The 24,939-nt window shown below is 31.6% G+C and overlaps 2 protein-coding genes across 4 annotated transcripts in view; both read left to right on the top strand.

Moving 5' to 3' along the window:
- The window catches only part of LOC139482692 (RUN domain-containing protein 1-like), a 726,769-nt gene that overhangs the window by 514,277 nt on the left and 187,553 nt on the right, over positions 1-24,939 (top strand). The window lies entirely within an intron of this gene.
- Positions 15,132-24,939, top strand: part of LOC139482534 (fibronectin type 3 and ankyrin repeat domains 1 protein-like) — a 32,278-nt gene continuing 22,470 nt past the window's right edge. Inside the window, exon 1 of the mRNA XM_071266447.1 lies at positions 15,132-15,232. The gene's annotated coding sequence lies outside the window, so the exon portion shown is untranslated. The remainder of the gene's footprint in view (positions 15,233-24,939) is intronic.

Raw genomic sequence — 24,939 nt, 5'->3', positions numbered from 1 at the left:
CCTGCCTTTTTCTTTTGCCAAGTTGCTCATCCTGCCTTTTTTTTTTTTTACTCAAAACTCCTGTCCTGCCCTTTTTCAAATTTCATCCTAGCGCACGCCCCCCCCCCTCTAGAAATCAAATGGTAGCTCCCTAAATTGATACAACTCAATAAAATGGCGACTTTGTTTCGGTTTACAGTTGTTCACATGCTAATATAAAAATGAAAGGGTATAGCAGAGTACAACGACAGAAATGGAGCTGATTTATTATCTGTAATCAGTTTCACAAAAAAATCTTCCACCTTAAGTTGATCGTAAGTCGTGAACAATTCAGTTTACTAACAATCAACTGTAGTCGTTAGATTTTTTGTGAAACTGCTCACAGGTGATTGAAGCCAAGTAACGTGATCATCAGCAAGAAGACATACAACCACGTTCCATTTTGCATTTCATTCTGCTTGTCCAGTCTTACATACAATTCAGTACACTAGATAGATGACTTAACAATCTGGAAAGGTTATAGTACAACAGTCCTGATAAAATTCATATACAAGTAGTCTGCTCATTTAAAATATACATATTGGCACTTTTCTATCATCGAAGGGCCGTTTATTGGTCTCAATATATGTTAATAGTGTTGTCGGATTTTCGTTGAACAATGTTTGACGTTTACTTTTACCTAAATTTAAAAAGTAATTTGAACAGGGGTTGGAATGTATCATATCCAGCCAAAATAGATGGAGAGAAGTAGAACAGAAAAAAATAATCGTCATTCAGGTGCAATAACTGTTATATGGAAGCGAATTATGAAAGTAGTCATGTTGCCTTTTTTCAATTATCGAGTTTATCCCAAAGTATTGATTTACTAAAGTTTCATGGAAAAAAATGAACAATTTTACAGACGTAATATGAAATAGCTATCGAAGCGAAAGAATATTGCAGAAAATGATGAAAAACACCTCATTCAAACTTTACAAAACTTTACAAATTGCACATGTGGAGCAGGATCTGCTTACCCTTCTGCAGCACCTGACATCACCCCCAGTTTTTGGTGAGGTTCGTGTTGCTTAGTCTTTAGTTTTCTATGTTGTGTATGTATACTATTATTTGTCTTTAGGTCTTTTTCTTTTTTAGCTATGGCGTTGTCAGTTTATTTTCGACTTATGAGTTTTAATGTCCTTCTGATATCTTTCGCCTCTCTTTTAAACTCTTTCTGGCAGTAATAAGTATATTAATCACACTCGGATATATTGATTAATTGATTAACGTCTAGTGGCAACTGTTACATGCATATTTAGGACCAAAACAAATTAACAAATAATCAAATTGCTAGACCGACCAGGCTTAATTTATTGTTTCTTGCTTAACCCACAATGGCAATATTTCATGCATATTCAGGACCAGAAAATATTAACAATTAATATAATAGGTAGGTTCTGCAAGATTGGACGACATGGAGGTACGTGGCGGCCAATGGAAAACATAGTATGTTGGAAAGGAACTGACTATGTTTAACGTAAAGAGAATGTGACAGTTGTAAATAAGTTCTGTTTAGGATTTTAACTAACTCATTAATAAAATAAAAAATCGTTATTTTGAAAAGTTCCAAGTCCAAAAATATAAATTTACCACTCAGATTTATAAAACCATCACACGGCGTTGGTTTGAAGGTAAACGCTTGACTGATTGAATCATGTATTTGTTCCGTTTTCGATGCAATAAGTACTGTTATTTGTATATATCAGATAAGGGGAGGGCTGCGTGCTCACAAACAATAAGTACTGTTATTTGTGTATATATTAGATAAGGGGGGGGGGGGGGGGGGGCTGAGCGCTCACAAACAATAAGTACTGTTATTTGTATATATCAGATAAGGGGAGGGCTGCGTGCTCACAAACAATAAGTACTGTTATTTGTGTATATATTAGATAAGGGAAGGGCTGAGCGCTCACAAACAATTAGTACTGTTATTTGTATATATTAGATAAGGGGAGGGCTGAGCGCTCACAAACAATTAGTACTGTTATTTGTATATATCAGATAAGGGGAGGGCTGAGTGCTCACAAACATGTAAAACTCCGCCACATTCTTTATGTGCCTATCCCAAGGCAAGAGCCTTTAGTTCAGAGGTTGTCGTTGGTTCATGTTTTTTTAATTTGTTTTTCGCAAATAGTTTTGTTATAAATTAGGCTGTTACTATGCTCATTTGAATTGTTTGATATTTTTGTATGGCTAGGCCTTTAATAGCCGACTATACGGTATGGGTTTGTCTCAATTTTGAAGGCCGTAAGGTTGCCTATAATTGCTTACAGTCATTTCATTTGAACTCTGATGGATATTTGTCTCATTAGCAATCATACCACAGCATCTTTTTTTCATAATTAGTACTGTTAATCTGTCGCATTGGCAATCATACCACAACTCCTTATTTTTATACTAATTACTGTTTATCTGTCTTATTGACAAATATACCACATCTCCCTATTTTAACACTAAGTACTGTTTATCTGTCTTATTGACAAATATACCACATCTCCCTATTTTTATACTAATTACTGTTTATCTGTCTTATTGACAAATATACCACATCTCCCTATTTTAACACTAAGTACTGTTTATCTGTCTTGTTCACAAATATACCACATCTCCCTATTTTTATACTAATTACTGTTTATCTGTCTTATTGACAAATATACCACATCTCCCTATTTTTATACTGCAATCAGCTATTTTACTGTACAGATAAAGCTATACGTATAAACGTTAGCTTTATACGTCAATGACCCCAATTGACCAATAAGCCCCGCCTCCTTATTGTATTTCATCAACAACATCACGTCACGACCATGACAACGTAAAGTAACAATGGTCAAACTTTTTTGAATTTAAACTTTTATGTCTTCAAATTGGTTATTTAATAATATATATCATGTTTATCAAATGCTATTAATTAAGTTCATTTTCCCTTTCTAATTCCTTAATACGACAATGTCTTACCACCTGGACTACGTTCATAGGGAAATACCCCAAAATGGTACCCCAAGAGGGAAATTCCAAACACTTTTTTTCGTTACATGTTTTTTTCATTTTTCATTTTTTTTTCGATTTCAGTATAAAGACAATATACGTATAGTGTCTTGAAATATGAAATTTATTTGTATTCGGCACGAAACGGGAAAATGCACGGTAGAACCTCGCATTTTCCCGTTTCTAAGCCTCATACAAATAAATTTCATATTTCAAGACACTATACGTATATTGTCTAATTATACTAATTACTGTTTATCTGTCTTATTGACAAATATACCACATCTCCCTATTTGAACACTAAGTACTGTTTATCTGTCTTATTGACAAATATACCACATCTCCCTATTTTTATACTAATTACTGTTTATCTGTCTTATTGACAAATATACCACATCTCCTTATTTTTATACTAATTACTGTTTATCTGTCTTATTGACAAATATACCAAATCTCCCTTTTTTATACTAAGTACTGTCTATCTGTCTCATTGGCAATCATACCACATCTCCTTATTTGTATACTAAGTACTGTTTATCTGTCTTATTTACAAATATTCCACATCTCCTTATTTTTATTCTAAGTAACGTTACTGCTTATATATCTGTCTCATTGGAAATCATACCACATCTCCTTATTTCTATATTTAGTACTTTTTATCTGTCTCATTGACAATCATACAGCGTCTCCTTATTTTTATACTAAGTACTGTTTATCTGTCTGATTGACAATCATATCATATTTTCTAATTTTTATGCTAGGTACTGTGTATCTGTCTCATTGACAATCATACCACATCTCATTATTTTTATGCTAAGTACTGTTTATTTGTCTCATTGACAATCATACAACATCTCTTTATTTTTACACTAAGTACTGTTTATCTGTCTCATTGACAATCATACCGCATCTCTCTATTTTTAAGCTGAGTACTGTTTATTTGTCTCATTGACAATCATATCACATCTCTTTATTTTTACACTAAGTACTGTTTATCTGTCTCATTGACAATCATACCACATCTCCTTATTTTTATACTAAGTACTGTTTATCTGTCTCAAGTACTGTTTACCTGTCTCATTGACAATCATACCACATCTCCCTATTTTTGTACTAAGTACTGTTTATCTGTCTCATTGACAAGCATACCACATCTCCTTATTTTTACACCAAGTACTGTTTATCTGTCTCATTGACAATCATACCACATCTCTTTATTTTTACACTAAGTACTGTTAATCTGTCTCATTGACAATCATACCAAATCTCCTTATTCTTAAACTAGGAAATGTTTATCTGTCTCATTGACAATCATACCAGATCTCCTTATTTTTACACTAAGCACTGTTTATCTGTCTCATTGACAATCATACCACGTCTCCTTATTTTTACACTAAGTACTGTTTATCTGTCTCATTGACAATCATAATACATCTTCTTATTTTAACACTAAGTACTGTTTATCTGTCTCATTGACAATCATACCACATCTCCTTATTTTTACACTAAGTACTGTTTATCTGTCTCATTGACAATCATACCACATCTCCTTATTTTTACACTAAGTACTGTTTATCTGTCTCATGACAATCATACCACATCTCTCTATTTTTATACTAAATAATGTTTATCTGTCTCATTGACAATTATACCACATCACTTTATTTTTATACTAAGTACTGTTTATCTGTCTCATTGACAATCATACCACATCTCCTTATTTTTTTATTAAGTACTGTGTATCTGTCTCATTGACAATCATACCACATCTTACTATTGTAAGTACTGTTTATCTGTCTCATTGACAAGCATACCACATCTCCTTATTTTTACACCAAGTACTGTTTATTTGTCTCATTGACAATCATACCACATCTCTTTATTTTTACACTAAGTACTGTTTATCTGTCAAATTGACAATCATACCAAATCTCCCTATTTTTATTCTTAGTACTGTTTATCTGTCTCAAGTACTGTTTATCTGTCTCATTGACAATCATACCACATCTCCCTATTGTTGTACTGAGTACTGTTTATCTGTCTCATGACAATAATACCACATCTCCCTATTTGTATACTAAGTACTGTTTATCTGTCTCATTGACAATCATACCACATCTCTCTATTTTTATACTAAGTACTGTTTATTTGTCTCATAACAATTATACCACATCTCCTTATTTTTACACTAAGCACTGTTTATCTGTCACATTGACAATCATACCACATCTCGTTATTTTTGTACTAAGTACTGTTTATCTGTCTCATTGACAATCATACCAAATCTCCCTATTTTTATACTAAGTACTGTTTATCTGTCTCATTGACAATCATACCAGATATTCTTATTCTTACACTAAGTACTGTTTATCTGTCTCATTGACAATCATACCACATCTCCTTATTTTTACACTAAGTACTGTTTATCTGTCTCATTGACAATCATACCACATCTCCTTATTTTTACACTAAGTACTGTTTATCTGTCTCATTGACAATCATACTACATCTCCTTATATTTTTACTAAGTACTGTTTACCTGTCTGATTGACAATCATTCCACATCTCTTTATTCCTAAACTAAGAAATGTTTATCTGTCTCATTGACAATCATACCACATCTCCTTATTTTTACACTAAGTACTGTTTATCTGTCTCATTGACAATCATACAACATCTCTTTATTTTTACACTAAGTACTGTTTATCTGTCTCATTGACAATCATACCGCATCTCTCTATTTTTAAGCTGAGTACTGTTTATTTGTCTCATTGACAATCATATCACATCTCTTTATTTTTACACTAAGTACTGTTTATCTGTCTCATTGACAATCATACCACATCTCCTTATTTTTATACTAAGTACTGTTTATCTGTCTCAAGTACTGTTTACCTGTCTCATTGACAATCATACCACATCTCCCTATTTTTGTACTAAGTACTGTTTATCTGTCTCATTGACAAGCATACCACATCTCCTTATTTTTACACCAAGTACTGTTTATCTGTCTCATTGACAATCATACCACATCTCTTTCTTTTTACACTAAGTACTGTTAATCTGTCTCATTGACAATCATACCAAATCTCCTTATTCTTAAACTAGGAAATGTTTATCTGTCTCATTGACAATCATACCAGATCTCCTTATTTTTACACTAAGCACTGTTTATCTGTCTCATTGACAATCATACCACGTCTCCTTATTTTTACACTAAGTACTGTTTATCTGTCTCATTGACAATCATAATACATCTTCTTATTTTAACACTAAGTACTGTTTATCTGTCTCATTGACAATCATACCACATCTCCTTATTTTTACACTAAGTACTGTTTATCTGTCTCATTGACAATCATACCACATCTCCTTATTTTTACACTAAGTACTGTTTATCTGTCTCATGACAATCATACCACATCTCTCTATTTTTATACTAAATAATGTTTATCTGTCTCATTGACAATTATACCACATCACTTTATTTTTATACTAAGTACTGTTTATCTGTCTCATTGACAATCATACCACATCTCCTTATTTTTTTATTAAGTACTGTGTATCTGTCTCATTGACAATCATACCACATCTTACTATTGTAAGTACTGTTTATCTGTCTCATTGACAAGCATACCACATCTCCTTATTTTTACACCAAGTACTGTTTATTTGTCTCATTGACAATCATACCACATCTCTTTATTTTTACACTAAGTACTGTTTATCTGTCAAATTGACAATCATACCAAATCTCCCTATTTTTATTCTTAGTACTGTTTATCTGTCTCAAGTACTGTTTATCTGTCTCATTGACAATCATACCACATCTCCCTATTGTTGTACTGAGTACTGTTTATCTGTCTCATGACAATAATACCACATCTCCCTATTTGTATACTAAGTACTGTTTATCTGTCTCATTGACAATCATACCACATCTCTCTATTTTTATACTAAGTACTGTTTATTTGTCTCATAACAATTATACCACATCTCCTTATTTTTACACTAAGCACTGTTTATCTGTCACATTGACAATCATACCACATCTCGTTATTTTTGTACTAAGTACTGTTTATCTGTCTCATTGACAATCATACCAAATCTCCCTATTTTTATACTAAGTACTGTTTATCTGTCTCATTGACAATCATACCAGATATTCTTATTCTTACACTAAGTACTGTTTATCTGTCTCATTGACAATCATACCACATCTCCTTATTTTTACACTAAGTACTGTTTATCTGTCTCATTGACAATCATACCACATCTCCTTATTTTTACACTAAGTACTGTTTATCTGTCTCATTGACAATCATACTACATCTCCTTATATTTTTACTAAGTACTGTTTACCTGTCTGATTGACAATCATTCCACATCTCTTTATTCCTAAACTAAGAAATGTTTATCTGTCTCATTGACAATCATACCACATCTCCTTATTTTTACACTAAGTACTGTTTATCTGTCCCATGACAATCATACCACATCTCTCTATTTTTATACTAAATAATGTTTATCTGTCTCATTGACAATCATACCACATCTCCTTATTTTTACACTAAGTACTGTTAACCTGTCTCATTGACAATCATACTACATCTCCTTATTTTTTTACTAAGTACTGTTTATCTGTCTAATTGACAATCATACCAAATCTCTCTATTTTTATTCTTAGAACTGTTTATCTGTCTCAAGTACTGTTTATCTGTCTGATTGACGATCATACCACATCTCCTTATTCTTAAACTAAGAAATGTTTATCTGTCTCATTGACAATCATACCAGATCTCCTTAGTTTTACACTAAGTACTGTTTATCTGTCTCATTGACAATCATACCACGTCTCCTTATTTTTACACTAAGTAATGTTTATCTGTCTCATTGACAATCATAATACATCTTCTTATTTTAACACTAAGTACTGTTTATCTGTCTCATTGACAATCATACCACATCTCCTTATTTTTACACTAAGTACTGTTTATCTGTCTCATTGACAATCATACCACATCTCCTTATTTTTACACTAAGTACTGTTTATCTGTCTCATTGACAATCATACCACATCTCCTTATTTTTACACTAAGTACTGTTTATATGTCTCATGACAATCATACCACATCTCTCTATTTTTATACTAAATAATGTTTATCTGTCTCATTGACAATCATACCACGTCTCCTTATTTTTACACTAAGTACTGTTTATCTGTCTCATTGACAATCATACCACATCTCCTTATTTTTACACTAAGTACTGTTTATCTGTCTCATGACAATCATACCACATCTCTCTATTTTTATACTAAATAATGTTTATCTGTCTCATTAACAATCATACCACATCTCCTTATTTTTACACTAAGTACTGTTTATCTGTCTCATTGACAATCATACCACATCTCCTTATTTTTGTACTAAGTACTGTGTATCTGTCACATTGACAATCATACCACATCTCCTTATTTTTATACTAAGTACTGTTTATCTGTCTCATTGACAATCATACCACATCTCCTTATTTTTATACTAAGAACTGTTTATCTGTCTCATTGACAATCATACCACATCTCCTTATTTTTATACCAAGTACTGTTTATCTGTCTCATTGACAATCATACCACATCTCCTTATTTTTGTACTAAGTACTGTGCATCTATCTCATTGACAATCATACCGCATCTCCATATTTTTATACTAAGTACTGTTTATTTGTCTCATTGACAATCATACCACATCTCTTTATTTTTACACTAAGTACTGTTTATCTGTCACATTGACAATCATACCACATCTCCTTATTTTTATAGTTAGTACTGTGTATCTGTCTCATTGACAATCATACCACATCTCTTTATTTTTATGCTAAGTACTGTTTATCTGTCTCATTGACAATCATACCAGATCTCCTTATTTTTGTACTAAGTACTGTGCATCTATCTCATTGACAATCATACCGCATCTCCATATTTTTATACTAAGTACTGTTTATTTGTCTCATTGACAATCATACCACATCTGTTTATTTTTACACTAAGTACTGTTTATCTGTCACATTGACAATCATTCCACATCTCCCTATTTTTATACTAAGTACTGTTTATTTGTCTCATTGACAATCATACCACATCTGTTTATTTTTACACTAAGTACTGTTTATCTGTCTCATTGACAATCATACCACATCTCCTTATTTTTACACTAAGTACTGTTTATCTGTCTCATTGACAATCATACCACATCTCCTTATTTTTATACTAAGTACTGTTTATCTGTCACATTGACAATCATTCCACATCTCCTTATTTTTATACTAAGTACTGTTTATTTGTCTCATTGACAATCATACCACATCTTACTATTGTAAGTACTGTATATCTGTCTCATTGACAATCATACCACATCTCTTTATTTTTATACTAAGTACTGTTTATCTGTCACATTGACAATCATACCACATCTCCTTATTTTTATACTAAGTACTGTTTATCTGTCTCATTGACAATCATACCACATCTCCTTATTTTTATACCAAGTACTGTTTATCTGTCTCATTGACAATCATACCACATCTCCTTATTTTTGTACTAAGTACTGTGCATCTATCTCATTGACAATCATACCACATCTCTTTATTTTTACACTAAGTACTGTTTATCTGTCACATTGACAATCATACCACATCTCCTTATTTTTATACTAAGTACTGTGTATCTGTCTCATTGACAATCATACCACATCTCCTTATTTTTACACTAAGTACTGTTTATCTGTCACATTGACAATCATACCACATCTCCTTATTTTTATACTAAGTACTGTTTATCTGTCTCATTGACAATCATACCACATCTCCTTATTTTTACACTTAATAATGTTTATCTGTCTCATTGACAATCATACCACATCTCCTTATTTTTACACTAAATAATGTTTATCTGTCTCATTGACAATCATACCACATCTCCTTATTTTTACACTAAGTACTGTGTATCTGTCACATTGACAATCATACCACATCTCCTTATTTTTATACTAAGTACTGTTTATCTGTCTCATTGACAATCATACCACATCTCCTTATTTTTATACTAAGAACTGTTTATCTGTCTCATTGACAATCATACCACATCTCCTTATTTTTATACCAAGTACTGTTTATCTGTCTCATTGACAATCATACCACATCTCCTTATTTTTGTACTAAGTACTGTGCATCTATCTCATTGACAATCATACCGCATCTCCATATTTTTATACTAAGTACTGTTTATTTGTCTCATTGACAATCATACCACATCTCTTTATTTTTACACTAAGTACTGTTTATCTGTCACATTGACAATCATACCACATCTCCTTATTTTTATAGTTAGTACTGTGTATCTGTCTCATTGACAATCATACCACATCTCTTTATTTTTATGCTAAGTACTGTTTATCTGTCTCATTGACAATCATACCAGATCTCCTTATTTTTGTACTAAGTACTGTGCATCTATCTCATTGACAATCATACCGCATCTCCATATTTTTATACTAAGTACTGTTTATTTGTCTCATTGACAATCATACCACATCTGTTTATTTTTACACTAAGTACTGTTTATCTGTCACATTGACAATCATTCCACATCTCCCTATTTTTATACTAAGTACTGTTTATTTGTCTCATTGACAATCATACCACATCTGTTTATTTTTACACTAAGTACTGTTTATCTGTCTCATTGACAATCATACCACATCTCCTTATTTTTACACTAAGTACTGTTTATCTGTCTCATTGACAATCATACCACATCTCCTTATTTTTATACTAAGTACTGTTTATCTGTCACATTGACAATCATTCCACATCTCCTTATTTTTATACTAAGTACTGTTTATTTGTCTCATTGACAATCATACCACATCTTACTATTGTAAGTACTGTATATCTGTCTCATTGACAATCATACCACATCTCTTTATTTTTATACTAAGTACTGTTTATCTGTCACATTGACAATCATACCACATCTCCTTATTTTTATACTAAGTACTGTTTATCTGTCTCATTGACAATCATACCACATCTCCTTATTTTTATACCAAGTACTGTTTATCTGTCTCATTGACAATCATACCACATCTCCTTATTTTTGTACTAAGTACTGTGCATCTATCTCATTGACAATCATACCACATCTCTTTATTTTTACACTAAGTACTGTTTATCTGTCACATTGACAATCATACCACATCTCCTTATTTTTATACTAAGTACTGTGTATCTGTCTCATTGACAATCATACCACATCTCCTTATTTTTACACTAAGTACTGTTTATCTGTCACATTGACAATCATACCACATCTCCTTATTTTTATACTAAGTACTGTTTATCTGTCTCATTGACAATCATACCACATCTCCTTATTTTTACACTTAATAATGTTTATCTGTCTCATTGACAATCATACCACATCTCCTTATTTTTACACTAAATAATGTTTATCTGTCTCATTGACAATCATACCACATCTCCTTATTTTTACACTAAGTACTGTGTATCTGTCACATTGACAATCATACCACATCTCCTTATTTTTATACTAAGTACTGTTTATCTGTCTCATTGACAATCATACCACATCTCCTTATTTTTACACTAAGTACTGTTTATCTGTCACATTGACAATCATACCACATCTCCTTATTTTTGTACTAAGTACTGTGTATCTGTCACATTGACAATCATACCACATCTCCTTATTTTTACACTTAATAATGTTTATCTGTCTCATTGACAATCATACCACATCTCCTTATTTTTACACTAAGTACTGTGTATCTGTCACATTGACAATCATACCACATCTCCTTATTTTTACACTGAATAATGTTTATCTGTCTCATTGACAATCATACCACATCTCCTTATTTTTACACTAAGTACTGTGTATCTGTCACATTGACAATCATACCACATCTCCTTATGTTTATACTAAGTACTGTTTATCTGTCTCATTGACAATCATACCACATCTCCTTATTTTTGTACTAAGTACTGTTTATCTGTCTCATTGACAATCATACCACATCTCCTTATTTTTTTACTTTTGTAAGTACTGTGTATCTGTCTCATTGACAATCATACCACATCTCCTTATTTTTATACTAAGTACTGTGTATCTGTCTCATTGACAATCATACCACATCTCCTTATTTTTACACTAAGTACTGTTTATCTGTCTCATTGACAATCATACCACATCTCCTTATTTTTAAACTAAGTACTGTTTATCTACATCATTGACAACCATACCACATCTCCTTATTTTTTGACGGATTGTCAGTCAGTTAAAGTTCAATGATAAGTTCATATTGACAATAAAAGACCTCATCACAAAAAAGGCTGTTTAAATAGCCTTGCCCTCCGGGTTCGGTGATCTGAACATCCCTTCTTGTTCGGATGTCTTTTAATGACAGTATTAAGTTACAAGTGAACATTTACTATAAAAGGAAATTTGTATTTTATATCAAATAAGCAACCGCTAGATCTTATTTCCCTCCCCCTTTCTTATGAAATAATTAAGGGAAAATAAATTATTTACATCTGTTACGTGTAAATTTATTTTAGCCTCCTTACTACTATAACAATGGATCAATTTAAAGTCAGTTTTTAACATTGATAACTATTAGAGGTATATTGAGGAGGAGAACATGTTAATGTGACATAAATATGACCCGCGCGTAAGTACCGATTTACCACTTTAACTTTAACGACAATGCTCGTCAAAAACGATTTAAGACTAACAAGTTCAATGGAACTAAACACATCCTTCTCGGAGAAGAAATCATCCTTTATGAATAATGTAGCCTTTATGGAATTTTTATATCCTATAGGATTATATAGCTTTATCCTATAGGATTTAGTGAAGTCCTAATGGATATTAGAATATCCTTTATTATACATGTATCTACAGTAACTTCTAATTATACACTCTTTCAACAAATAAAATATCATACACCATAGTCTAATATTATCTGAAAAGTCTTACCAGCTCAGAAAGAGACGAACATAATGACTGGCGAGTGACTCTTATAATCCTTTAACTTTTGTTTTCCAGAAAAAATGTAATTTACCACTGAGAGGAGTCAATTTCTAAATATTTTAAAAGTGGTATAGAAGACATTTTCTGCTTTAAAAGGTATCCTACTTTTTATCATCATGAAATATAAGGTATAAAAACTGAGATATGCAAGATTTTTTTGTGGCATCAATGTTCTTGGCCTGCCTATAAAACAAAATTATATGCGAGAATATCCCATATTATGGTGGCATATATCTGCCCCACTTGTCACTTAGTTAAGTCGTCATAATTAGCTAAATACGTAAGTCGATTTGTCAGTTAATTTAGTCTACTTGTCACTTAGTTAAGTATACTTGTCAGATAATAAGATGACATGTAAAAACAGACTTATATATCTGACAAGTGCACTTAACTAAGTGACACGTAGACCTAATCTAATAAAGTGACAAGTAGACTTAATTAAGTGACAAGTAAACTTAATTAAGTGACAAGTAGACTTGGTAGATACATAAGTCGACTTGTCAAATTACATAAGTCGACTTGTCAGATACACAAGTCAACTTGTCACTTAAGTAAGTCGACTTGTCAGATACACAAGTCTACTTGTCACTTAAGTAAGTCTACTTGTCAGATACACAAGTCTACTTGTCGCTTAAGTAAGTCTACTTGTCAGATACACAAGTCTACTTGTCGCTTAAGTAAGTCGACTTGTCAGATACACAAGTCTACTTGTCACTTAAGTAAGTCGACTTGTCAGATACACAAGTCTACTTGTCACTTAAGTAAGTGACATGGAAAGTTTCCTTGTTTTGTGACATTGTTTCTACTGTTTTTTTAGAGACCTTATAATTTACTTGCCCGTGCTGAGACCTGGTCAAGTAACTGTGAAGTTTTTGATTTGTTTATCTGTGTCATTATATGTTGGTCAACTGTTCATAAGTGTACCGGTTCATTTGATTTGTTTATCTGTGTCATTATATGTTGGTCAACGGTTGATTAGGGTACCGGTTCATTTGATTTGTTTAGCTATGTCATTATATGTTGGTCAACGGTTGGATAGGGTACGGGTTCATTTCTGTATTCTATATATATATATTTGTTTTCTCTCGTTATTCTTTATCTTTAACAATAATGGCTATTCTGTAATAACTTGATAACTGTATTCTAACGGAACATTGTTCTTTTCTGTAATCAGTATATTTTTACCCAATTCTTGAAATTTTGCAGTTATTCATTATATTTTAGCACCCCATTATCCTCTATCCCCTTGTTTGCCCATTTTACTCTATTTTTTATTTTTGCCCATGTATACCCCATCCACACCCTCTTACATACCGTCTGTCTAAAGGTTGGGTGAACGTGAGGTTGGACGATCTAGTAAATAGAAAATAACTGAAAATTGTCGACTGTTAACGAAACTTTTAACACGAGATAAATTCTTAGCAAACAGAGGATTTGACATATCAGAAAGTGTAGACTTTTGTGTGCGGAAGTGAAAATTCCTGCATTTACCAAGGGAAAACGTAAATTATTTTTTTCTTGAAATAAAGCCAACAAGAAAATTAAGTGCACGTACATGACTGTTTTCGCATACAAGTTGAACTTGTACAAAACAAATATACTATTCTACAAAAAAACATTGCCAATTTACTTTCTGAATTTATATGTGTCACTGAGTTGAATCAGTTGTTCTACGACAACCTCCTCCCCCATTCCAGACCCTCACTGAAATGAATCAGTTGTTCTACGACACCCTCCTCCCCCATTCCAGACCCTCACTTTATTATTTTTGGCGATCAAACGGGGGGAACCGGGTCTTACGTCCTCTACCCCCTTTTTTTCCTTGAATCAACCGTTTTAAATGGACCCAATCAGTGTTTCACATTGGTCATAGTTGTCTTTGAAAATATTTGGAATCGTCCTTAAATGGGTCCAATCATTGTTTCAAATTGGTCCGATTTGTCTTTCAATCTAATCCGAGTTTCTTTAAAAGTGGTCCGAGTTTTCTTGGTGCGACTTGTCCCAATCCCGATATTCAGTGTCTCGTTTTGACAAAACTTCCGCGTTGCTGCTATCGACAAACTGCCAACACATTCGTTTTAACCAAGAAGACGTCATTTCGAAGGCTTTTTAAGGGTAAGTTTTAAATATTTCTGTTATATCTGACTCATGTGGAGAAATGACATACTCATTTTAGCTCATTTTAAAAATATTTTTTACATTTTTGACACAGCAATAACAGGTCGATGGACATATTTCCGGGTTTCCATATCTCTTCTTCTTCGCATTAAGACGAAATGTTCTGAACAAGTACAGAAGAAATGTTTAATTAATCATTTAACTAAGTGATTTTATGTTCTTCAAGGTAAAATTGTTTATGGAAACAAATTTGTAAGTTAAAAAGTGCATTTAAAAAGTGTAAGAGTTTTTAGACACCAGGCGGCGCTGAAGTTTGTCATGTGTTAACAAGTATTGTTTTTTAAAAAGCTTGTATGAACCTTCATTTAGGGACGTCATCAAAAGATCAATGAAGTATAAAAAACTTAATTCAAATAGTTTGGGGGTGGGGGTTAAACTTGCTGTAAGTTTTGTTTATCCTACATCGATTTTACATATATCTATATGGGTCAATCAATTTTTCCAAAGTAAGTTAAGAGGGGGGTAGGGGGGTCATTAAAAAAACTATCTGAATTAAGTTTTTTATCCTACATTGAACTTTTGATGTCGTCCCTTACAGAGGCGGATTTAGGGGGGGGCAAGGTGCCCGCCCCCCCCTTTTTGGGAAAAAATTTGGTTGCTTATGTAGGGAATCACTGAAGCGCGACTAGAGCGGGCCTCCTCTTAGGTCAGTCAGTGGGCCCCCACTTATGAACATTTCTGGATCCGCCACTGATTTATAATGCGTATAGAATCAAAAGTGTGCATACAATATAAAATCTTTGTATTTGAAAATTAAAATAAAATTAAGAACTGATTATTAACATCAAGTTAGGTTCCTCATCCACAGGTATGAGACAATACACCTTATCGCTAATCCTGAATCTGTCCCGCTCGAACTATGAACGTCATACAATAATCACTTTATCCATTGTGGCGTCAGATATTTTGTATTATGACGTCAAAATTTTACGAGAACCTGTGTGATGCCCATTAATGGCCTGCAGACAAATAGCGATAGGGTGTATATTTAAGATTTTACATTATTATTTACCACCAAAGGTATACATATAATTTAAACAAGTTATTTCAGAAAATGTCAGGTATACTAGTACTGTTATTGGGGGAATTCTTATAGATTTATATCTCCTCCTGTCATGAATTGTGTTGAAATAACCGGTTATTTTACAAAGAAACAATGTATGTATGTCATGTATGTAATAACGCCTTTCAGTCATCACAGTGGGTCTCATTGGGGTCTTAGGGTGACACAGGATTGGCTGATTTTCGGTATTTGGACACATGAAAGTCAAATTATTGTGCCTGAAAACAGGAAACAAAGTTGAGCGGGACACGTAAAATTACTAAAAAAATAGAATCATAAATTAATTGTAATAAGCGTGAAATCAAAATTTGTTGTCAAAAGTAGGGACGACTTGTTTGTAGGTACGGTTTACAATCATCGACATTCTGTTAATGTTTTTTGCATTTTGAAAACTGTATCCCTAAATGACTTCTGTACATAAATACCTAATTATAATAAAAAGAACAACAAGATCCAGTCAAAGAGACCAAAGATCAAGAGGTGCATTGCAGGATTCTTCTGTTGAGAAATCTGATTTTTCATTCTGAAAGTAATAAAGAACGGGTTGGGTGGATCCATAAAACAATTCATTTTGAAAATGAAGCATAATTTAATCTTGGTTTCAGTAAAAAAATATACATGTACTTCCATTTAATTCAATACTTTTATACGCAAAATACGCACTGCCGCAATAGCAGATAAAAGGCACATGTGCAATACAATATACACAACCAAATATATAATCATATTACAACATTTTCATTGACACATACATGTATATAAATACACATCCCTTAAATATTTTAATGTATGCTGATGATGCAGTTCTTTTATCATCATCAGAGCAAGGACTTCAAAATTGTGTTAACAAATTAAATAAATTTACAGTTGATTAGGCCTAAATTAAAATATTGTTTGTTTGTTGTCAGCCGACCGACCCAAAAAAATCGCCACGATCCAAATACTTTTATTGCCGTTTTTGAAAACATTTTTTTTTATTCCGGAATTTTGCCGGTTGCGGTTTCAGTTTAGAATCGAGTGCTGATTTCCGGGTTACATAAACTGGATACCGCTCGTATTTACGCTTTGCTCAAAATATAGTAGTCAGTCGAGGAGGACCAGTTTTAGGGTTACATGCGGTTTTGATTTCCGGTACACAAAGGTGCATTGAAATGTTTCGGGGGTATACAAGTTTATTATTAACTTACAAATAGAACAACACGATACGGAGGTCGAGGCATGGAAATTGCATTATGTGATGTGACAAGTAAATTTAGCATTGTAAATGTTAATACTTTGAAGAATGAACTGGAATTGACCAAATTGTCAGATATTAATCATTTAATTTTAAAACGGATATATTCTGATCAAAGTACACGAATTTTAATGGAATGGTCCTTAAGAATACTTGTATAAATGTTAATGTTTTTCTACAATGTTAATAAAAAGTTATTCAATATTTAATGTGCAATTATACTAACTGGAACCCCCAGTTTCTCTGGTGCTGAGAGTGACTGGTTAATGATCCATATGCATTAAATACACCAAGCACTCACCATGCAGCTGTATTACTAAGCCAGAAAGCACACTACAGAGGGTGATTAAGGATTAAAAGGTGCATAATAGCAGTGAATATATCTAGCAGAACACAATAGAGAAAAAAGAGCAGATATTCACATATAAAAGAATATATTAGAGGTGAAGGTTATAGCAAGTGACACATAAATGCATGCATATGCAGAGATAAAAGATGTACGAGGCTCCCAACATTCATACTATTATATAAACATCCAAAAGTTTTTTCCAGAAAAAAATAAAATAATTTACCTACCTACCTACCCACATAAAAAAATCTGGGTAGGAGAATGGCAAACAAACAATATTTAATTTAGGCCTTATAAAATGACAGTTAACACAAAAAAGACCAAGGTTCTTGTATTTAACAAATCAGGAAGACTTAAAAATATTAAAATATCATTAGGAAACCAGACTTTAGAATGTGTACAAAACTACACATACTTAGGTATAAATTTTTCATCATCTGGGAGTTTCCAAAAAGCAAAGAAAGAACTTTATAACAAAGGAATGAAAGCATATTTCAAATTAAGGAAGACCTTTTCAGTGGAAAGCCCAAAAACCTAGTACTTTACTACACATCTATAACCATACAATCCGACCAATCTTGTTGTATGGATCTGAAATTTGGGGTTATATACCACATAAGAAACAAATACATTTGGATAACTTTATATCAAAAGAAACTGATTATCTTGTACTAGAGAAAATTCATACTAAGCTTTGTAAATCTTCACTTGGAGTTAACATAAAAACATCAAATATGGCATGTAGAGGAGAACTAGGTTCACTCCCTACACTGTATTATGTAATAATGAATATGATAAAATATTGGATCCATCTTATGAAAGATATTGAACCTTCAAATATTATTCTAAGGGAAGCCATAAATCTGTCTCATTCTATGGACAAACATAACCAGGAATCTTGGATAGGAAGTATTAAACATATATTTAGACTTAGAATATCTATTTGTTAACCAGTCAAACTTTAAACAAAACCATATTCTAAAAAAGGTAAAAACATCTTTAACTATTAAATTTAAAGAAAGCTGGTTAGCTAGTTTAGAAAGCAATTCTGGGAAGTGTACTAATTTACAATCTGGCAATAAATTAAGAACTTACAGAAAATTTAAAAATATTTTTATGTTTGAACCATATTTAAAAATGAATTCAAAAAAGACAGGCAAATAATCACAAGATTTAGAACTAGCTGTCATGATCTTGAAATCGAAAGAGGGAGGTATTTTGGGATTAAAGCTGAAGATCTAGACAGAAAGTGTAAGCTATGTAAGAACGCAGTTGAAGACGAACTACATTTTCTTTTAAAATGTCCTGTTCTAAAAGATACTCGATCTCAACATCTATCTAATTTAAATTCCAAATTCCAAATTTTTTCAAGATTATCTGATGAAATGAAATTTGTTTGGATTCTTTCATCTGAAGATTTGTTTGTAACTTCAAACTTATCTAATTTATTGCACTCCCTTTTTGAAGAACGAAAGAAAATTATAGAAAATATTGTTGTTTAAAAAAAAAAGAAAAAGAAATAAATAGAAGAAAAATATAGATAGATATATAATTATAGGAAATAAAATTGATCAGGAGTTGTCTCCCATAGACCTAGTACTATAAAGAATTATGTTATTTCTCCAGGTCACAGTGGCACCCATAACAACTATGTTTTGTCAATAACTTGGTTTGTATCAGGTTAATTAGTGTAAATGTGTATTCATGTGTTGTTTTTGTTTTTTGTTGTCTAAATGTACTTTAATCATTCTAATCATTTTCTGTGCTTTATTTTGTAATTCATTCATTTGATTGTACATGTATAGCTCAAATTTTGGGCACCATGATTGGGGTTAATAAAAATTATCTTATATATTGGCAATATCTTCCAAGTACCCTTCTGTGAAAAACTAATTGCTGTACCCAAGAAACTTTAAGAAATTCAAAAACAAAATATATGTTTTGCCAACTTGGCATGGACAATGAGTACATAATTCAGGGGTGGATTCAAGAGGTAAGGCGTTCATTTTTTTCTGAAATTTATTTTTGTTCATTTAGGGGCATTTTTGTCATGTTTTGCCTCCCACGCTTTGGCCAAAAATGTAGCTGTTTTTTTTTTAATGGCAGCTTTTCTCCGATAAACGAAAGATTGTCGTATTCATGCAAAAGTTTTAACTCGTATTAAGAGTTCAGGCCCTCGCGAGTGGGAGAGTCGATCACAGGGAGGGACTGAATTATTCGGGTCATTGGGAAACAAAAATCTTGGGGCCCTATAGTAACACGTCAGCCATGAGAAAATACATTGATTTGTATAGTATAAAATCAAAGAACTGTGATAACATATGTATTTTACATGTTTCAAAGGAACAATATACATCATTACCCTCATGAAAAAATAGTGTCTGAATTCTGTCTGACAAGTATTCTTAATTTTTCTTATTTTTTTCTGAATAATGTCTGAATAGCTAAAAATGTGAACATTAATGCAAATGTCTGAATTTTTACTGGATTTCGGACTATTATGGAAAAATTCAGAATTTTCATTCGCACATTCAGACAGGAATCAAAAAACCATTCAGACAAAAATCAGAATAGCATTCAGACAAAAATCAGAATTATGTAAGAATGAATTAAGGCAATATTCAGAATGAATTCAGAAAAATCTGAATTTAATCAGAAAGATTAAGAAATAATCAGACACATTCAAAAATATCCAGATAACATTCAGAAATATCCAGACAACATTCAGATGGATTCAGACAGATTCAGAAATATATTCAGAAAACATTCAGAATGTGGATATCCATACAAAACTTTGTAACTTATACAACAGATATTCCCCTAAAAACCTAAAAAGAAGTTCTTAAAGTTGAATGAAAATCAATGTGTAAGCACATTGATGATGGTCAAATACCCTTAGCCTCTATTCAATAATAAATAAAATCCAAATTTTCAGGAAGTTTGTAAATTAATAGTTTCAATAACATAAAATTCAAACTTTAAATTTTCAATTTAATTTTATTATCTGATATGGATCTGTGATTCCCTGGTCTGTTCTTTTTCTGTCTCTCGAGGTCTCCATATCTCTTGTGACCTGAGTAAATAAAAAAACAAGCTAATAAAAGAACAGAACTTCAATGTCTCTTGTGTTGCATTTTTCTTGTCTGCCCAGGGACAATAACTAAAATTCCACAAATTCTTGTTTGAAACTGTTACTAAATCACTATGATATTTCTTCCCATTTCCCTAAATCCAACCCTTGACATTGATGATGTGAGCCATTGGTATACATTTTATAAAAATCTGGTATGAATTGCCACATGACATGTATGAGTGCTATTTTTCTGTATTTAATTAACATTAGAAAAACAAAACATTCTTTGAATGGAACTTTGCCATTAACAAATACACAACTTCCTAGTATCAAGAAAATTGTAATTAATTTTTAATTATAAATGGTCATATATCTATGCAATTCTTCAATCCAATATGCAATACATGTATTTTATCAAGTACTTGGGAACCAATTTTTGGGACAAATTCAGTTGACTTTTAAAATCTTTGACCATGACCTCATAATTAGTTGTTAGGAATCCTTAAGGAATCTATAATCAAATGAATACCCTCATGGAAAATTGGTGGCTGAATAGTGTCTGAATTATTCTGAATTCTATCTGAATAATGTCTGAATAGGTCTGAATGTTGTATTTGTGTCTATTTCTGAATATTGACTGGATTTCGGACTATTCAGCCAGTATTCAGAAACAGAAATATTCAGAAACTAAGAAATTTTCAGAAAATTTATGGTTTAAATGATGCTGTATTAAGAAATATTCAGCCATTTTTTAAGACATATTCAGCAATATTCAGAAATCTTCAGCCAACATTCTTCCAATCTTCAGCCATTCTAAGAAATATTCAGACATATTAAGAAATATTCAGACATATATTAAGAAATATTCAGACATTAAGAAATATTCATATTTATTCAGAAATATTCATATATATATTCAGAAATATTCAACCATATTAAGAACTATTCAGACAAATTCATCCAATCTTCAGCCTTATTAAGACATATTCAGCCATAATAAGATAGCATGAAATGAAATCAAAACCCCATTGTAACTGATTTGATCTTCCAATTAAGCCCAAGGTTTATCACTTCTTCTAAGAAACACAAAATATAGTGAGTGCTTTGATCATAGATTGATCTGAATATATTCAAATATTTAAATAAATAACATTCTTAACATCCTATCCATGAAAAAAATGGCCTGCATGGTTTGCATAAGAATAAAAACAGTAACTATGTACTATATATACCATGGTTTTTACGAGTTAACATATTTAAACAAACGAATCCGAAGGATGAGTTTGTTTAAATATGTTAATGAGTAAGACACATGGTATATAAAATTTGTAATATAAATGAAATGATTGACAGCTTCAAGACCTTCAACCAATTTTGGAAATTGATCACGTACAGTTTTATCCAATGAAATAGAAGCTCGCGCAAGTCACTTTTGCGCCTCCTGTATGAAATACTGTGTATTTCATGAAATAGAACCCCTGAATTTGCAAAAAGGAAAGAACATGTTAGATTTCCCCGTTTTTTATTTAGTTTTGCGCCCCGTTTATGGTTGTTTGCGCAAGTAATTTCATAACGTCATCAGACTGAGGTAAACAAAAATGTCGGATTCCAGCGTCGGACAAGGATTAAATAAGTATTCTAATGACGGTAAGAATTGTTTTTTTTTGTTTTCAAGTATCATACAAATTAATCATATTTTACAGAATTTTCATCTCATTAAAAAATGCATATTTATACATTTCTAATTTTCGTACAAACTGCTTTCTTCCGTTATTTTATTAATTTGATTATTAGATTAATTATTAAAACACAATTTTAATGATAAAACACTTTATTTAAATAGTAGCGGATCCAGGGAGCGTAGATAGTGTACGTTCTCCTAATTGATCGCAAAAATCATGTTTTTTAACAGATATTTGTAGCCGATATTTATTCCTTTTTCTATAGTTACCCCCTTTTTTAAATCGAAATTTAATTGGATCTTCGCAAAGGAAATGATAGTTTCACATTTCATTTTTTTCACAACTTAAAGAAGAAACATTTAGTAATTGTTTCCAAAATTAGGGGAATTCGTAACAATCCAATATAGTTTGAAAAAGGTTTCTTAAGATTTGGGTACACATAATTTTATTGCTTTTTGTTATGAAACGAAAACAAATGAAGATCTTGACCTTTTAGTACGTTTCACAGTTTCCTAAATATTTAAGAGGCGGATACATTTTAAAAAAGGGTGGAGCTTCAGCCATGGAATAACATGAACATGAATATGTTATACCATGGCTGAAGCTCCGCCTTTTTCCCTTTGAATTCTAGTTGAGTTGCATATTTAATTAGCTAAGTATGGTACAACATTAATTTGCATATAATATACCATGGTTTTCCCTCACCACATTTTTTAAGCAAATTATTTCATAAAAACATCAAACGAAAAAATCCAATTTATGTTACAAGGTCAGCTTAAACCTCACTCACAAACTGATTAACTAATATAAAAATTATGTGTCAGATATAAACTTCTCTTCCTTTCTGTAATTTAAAACTTGCTGTCTCTGTACTTCCAACTTGAATTGCTGAATAAAGGTATTAAAATGGAGTCTGCATAAAATCTGTTTCATATCATTGCTGGCAGCTCATATTTAATCCCCTAAAAGTACAAAAATATCCACAAAGAATCAATTGTTCTTGAGATTATGAAGCAATAAATTCAATAGAAACATTATTGCATTATGCATTTGTACTGTATCTTACATTGGAAGCCTAAACTCAAATTAAGACCCCCCTTTTTATCCCTTGAAGATAAAATTGGTGACTTATAGTTTTCACTAAGTTTGTTCACCCAATTTAAGTTCTACATTTAATGTAGAAAGTGGTAGTGCATTTTTTAAAGTTATTGACTGCAGATTAACCTAGTTACTATTTGTTTTATGAATGTGACAACAAATTTTGAACAATATATATATTCATTACATTAATTGTCTGCCAAATTTTCTGATGTTTTCTCAGATTTAAATCCTATTAATGTTTTATAATAGTGCCTCAACAAATTGAATTTTATAATAATTACAATTATCATATGTTAAATCAAAATACTTATCTGAAAACATTTGCGTTTCGATTCTCCATTTTGTTTATCCAGCGTAATCTTTGATGACGTATGCCAGTGAAAACTATTACAGCTCTCTTTTGGAGGGAGGAGTATTTTCCCAAAAATCAGAATCATTCTTAAGAAATTAAGAAATTAGTTACTAGTATCTAATGTAATTGCCATTGAGGAATGCAAGCTTTTAGTAAATAGTGTCACACTTATTTAAGCCATAATGGACTGCATAAAACATACAATTACATAAAAACACATTTTGCCAACATAAGTCATAAAAAAAAAAAACTGAAATTTTATGATCATTGTCCTCTACCATTGTCTACAGAAAAAGACACGTTCTTGCCTTTTTATTGTTGTTTTTTATGCATTGGTGAATTTAAATGTATATTTTACTTCATTAAGATTTATTCTAAATTTTGTACAAGTTAAACCCATTTTTAAGCAATATTTTGTACAGGTTATAACATGTATGAGGTACTTTTGTACATGTTATAACTTGTATTTTTGCATTATATACAAGTTATAACATGCACAATACTTTTGTACATGTTATAACCTGTACAAAATCGCAACTTGTACACGACATATATATTCATTACATCTGGGAACAGTATATCTAACAATATATATGTTCCTGATTACATTAATTGTTTGCCAAAACTTTCTGATGTTTTCTCAGATTTAAATCCTAAATGTTTTATAATAGTGCCTCAACAAATTGCATTTTATAATAATTACAATTATCATATGTTAAATCAAAATTTATACTTATCTGAAAACCCTTTGCGTTTGGATTCTCCATTTTGTTTATCCAGCGTAATCCTT

This window comes from Mytilus edulis, chromosome 7 (assembly GCF_963676685.1).
Source record: "Mytilus edulis chromosome 7, xbMytEdul2.2, whole genome shotgun sequence".
Taxonomy (NCBI): domain Eukaryota; kingdom Metazoa; phylum Mollusca; class Bivalvia; order Mytilida; family Mytilidae; genus Mytilus; species Mytilus edulis.
This window is presented reverse-complemented; position numbering and strand designations above follow the sequence as displayed.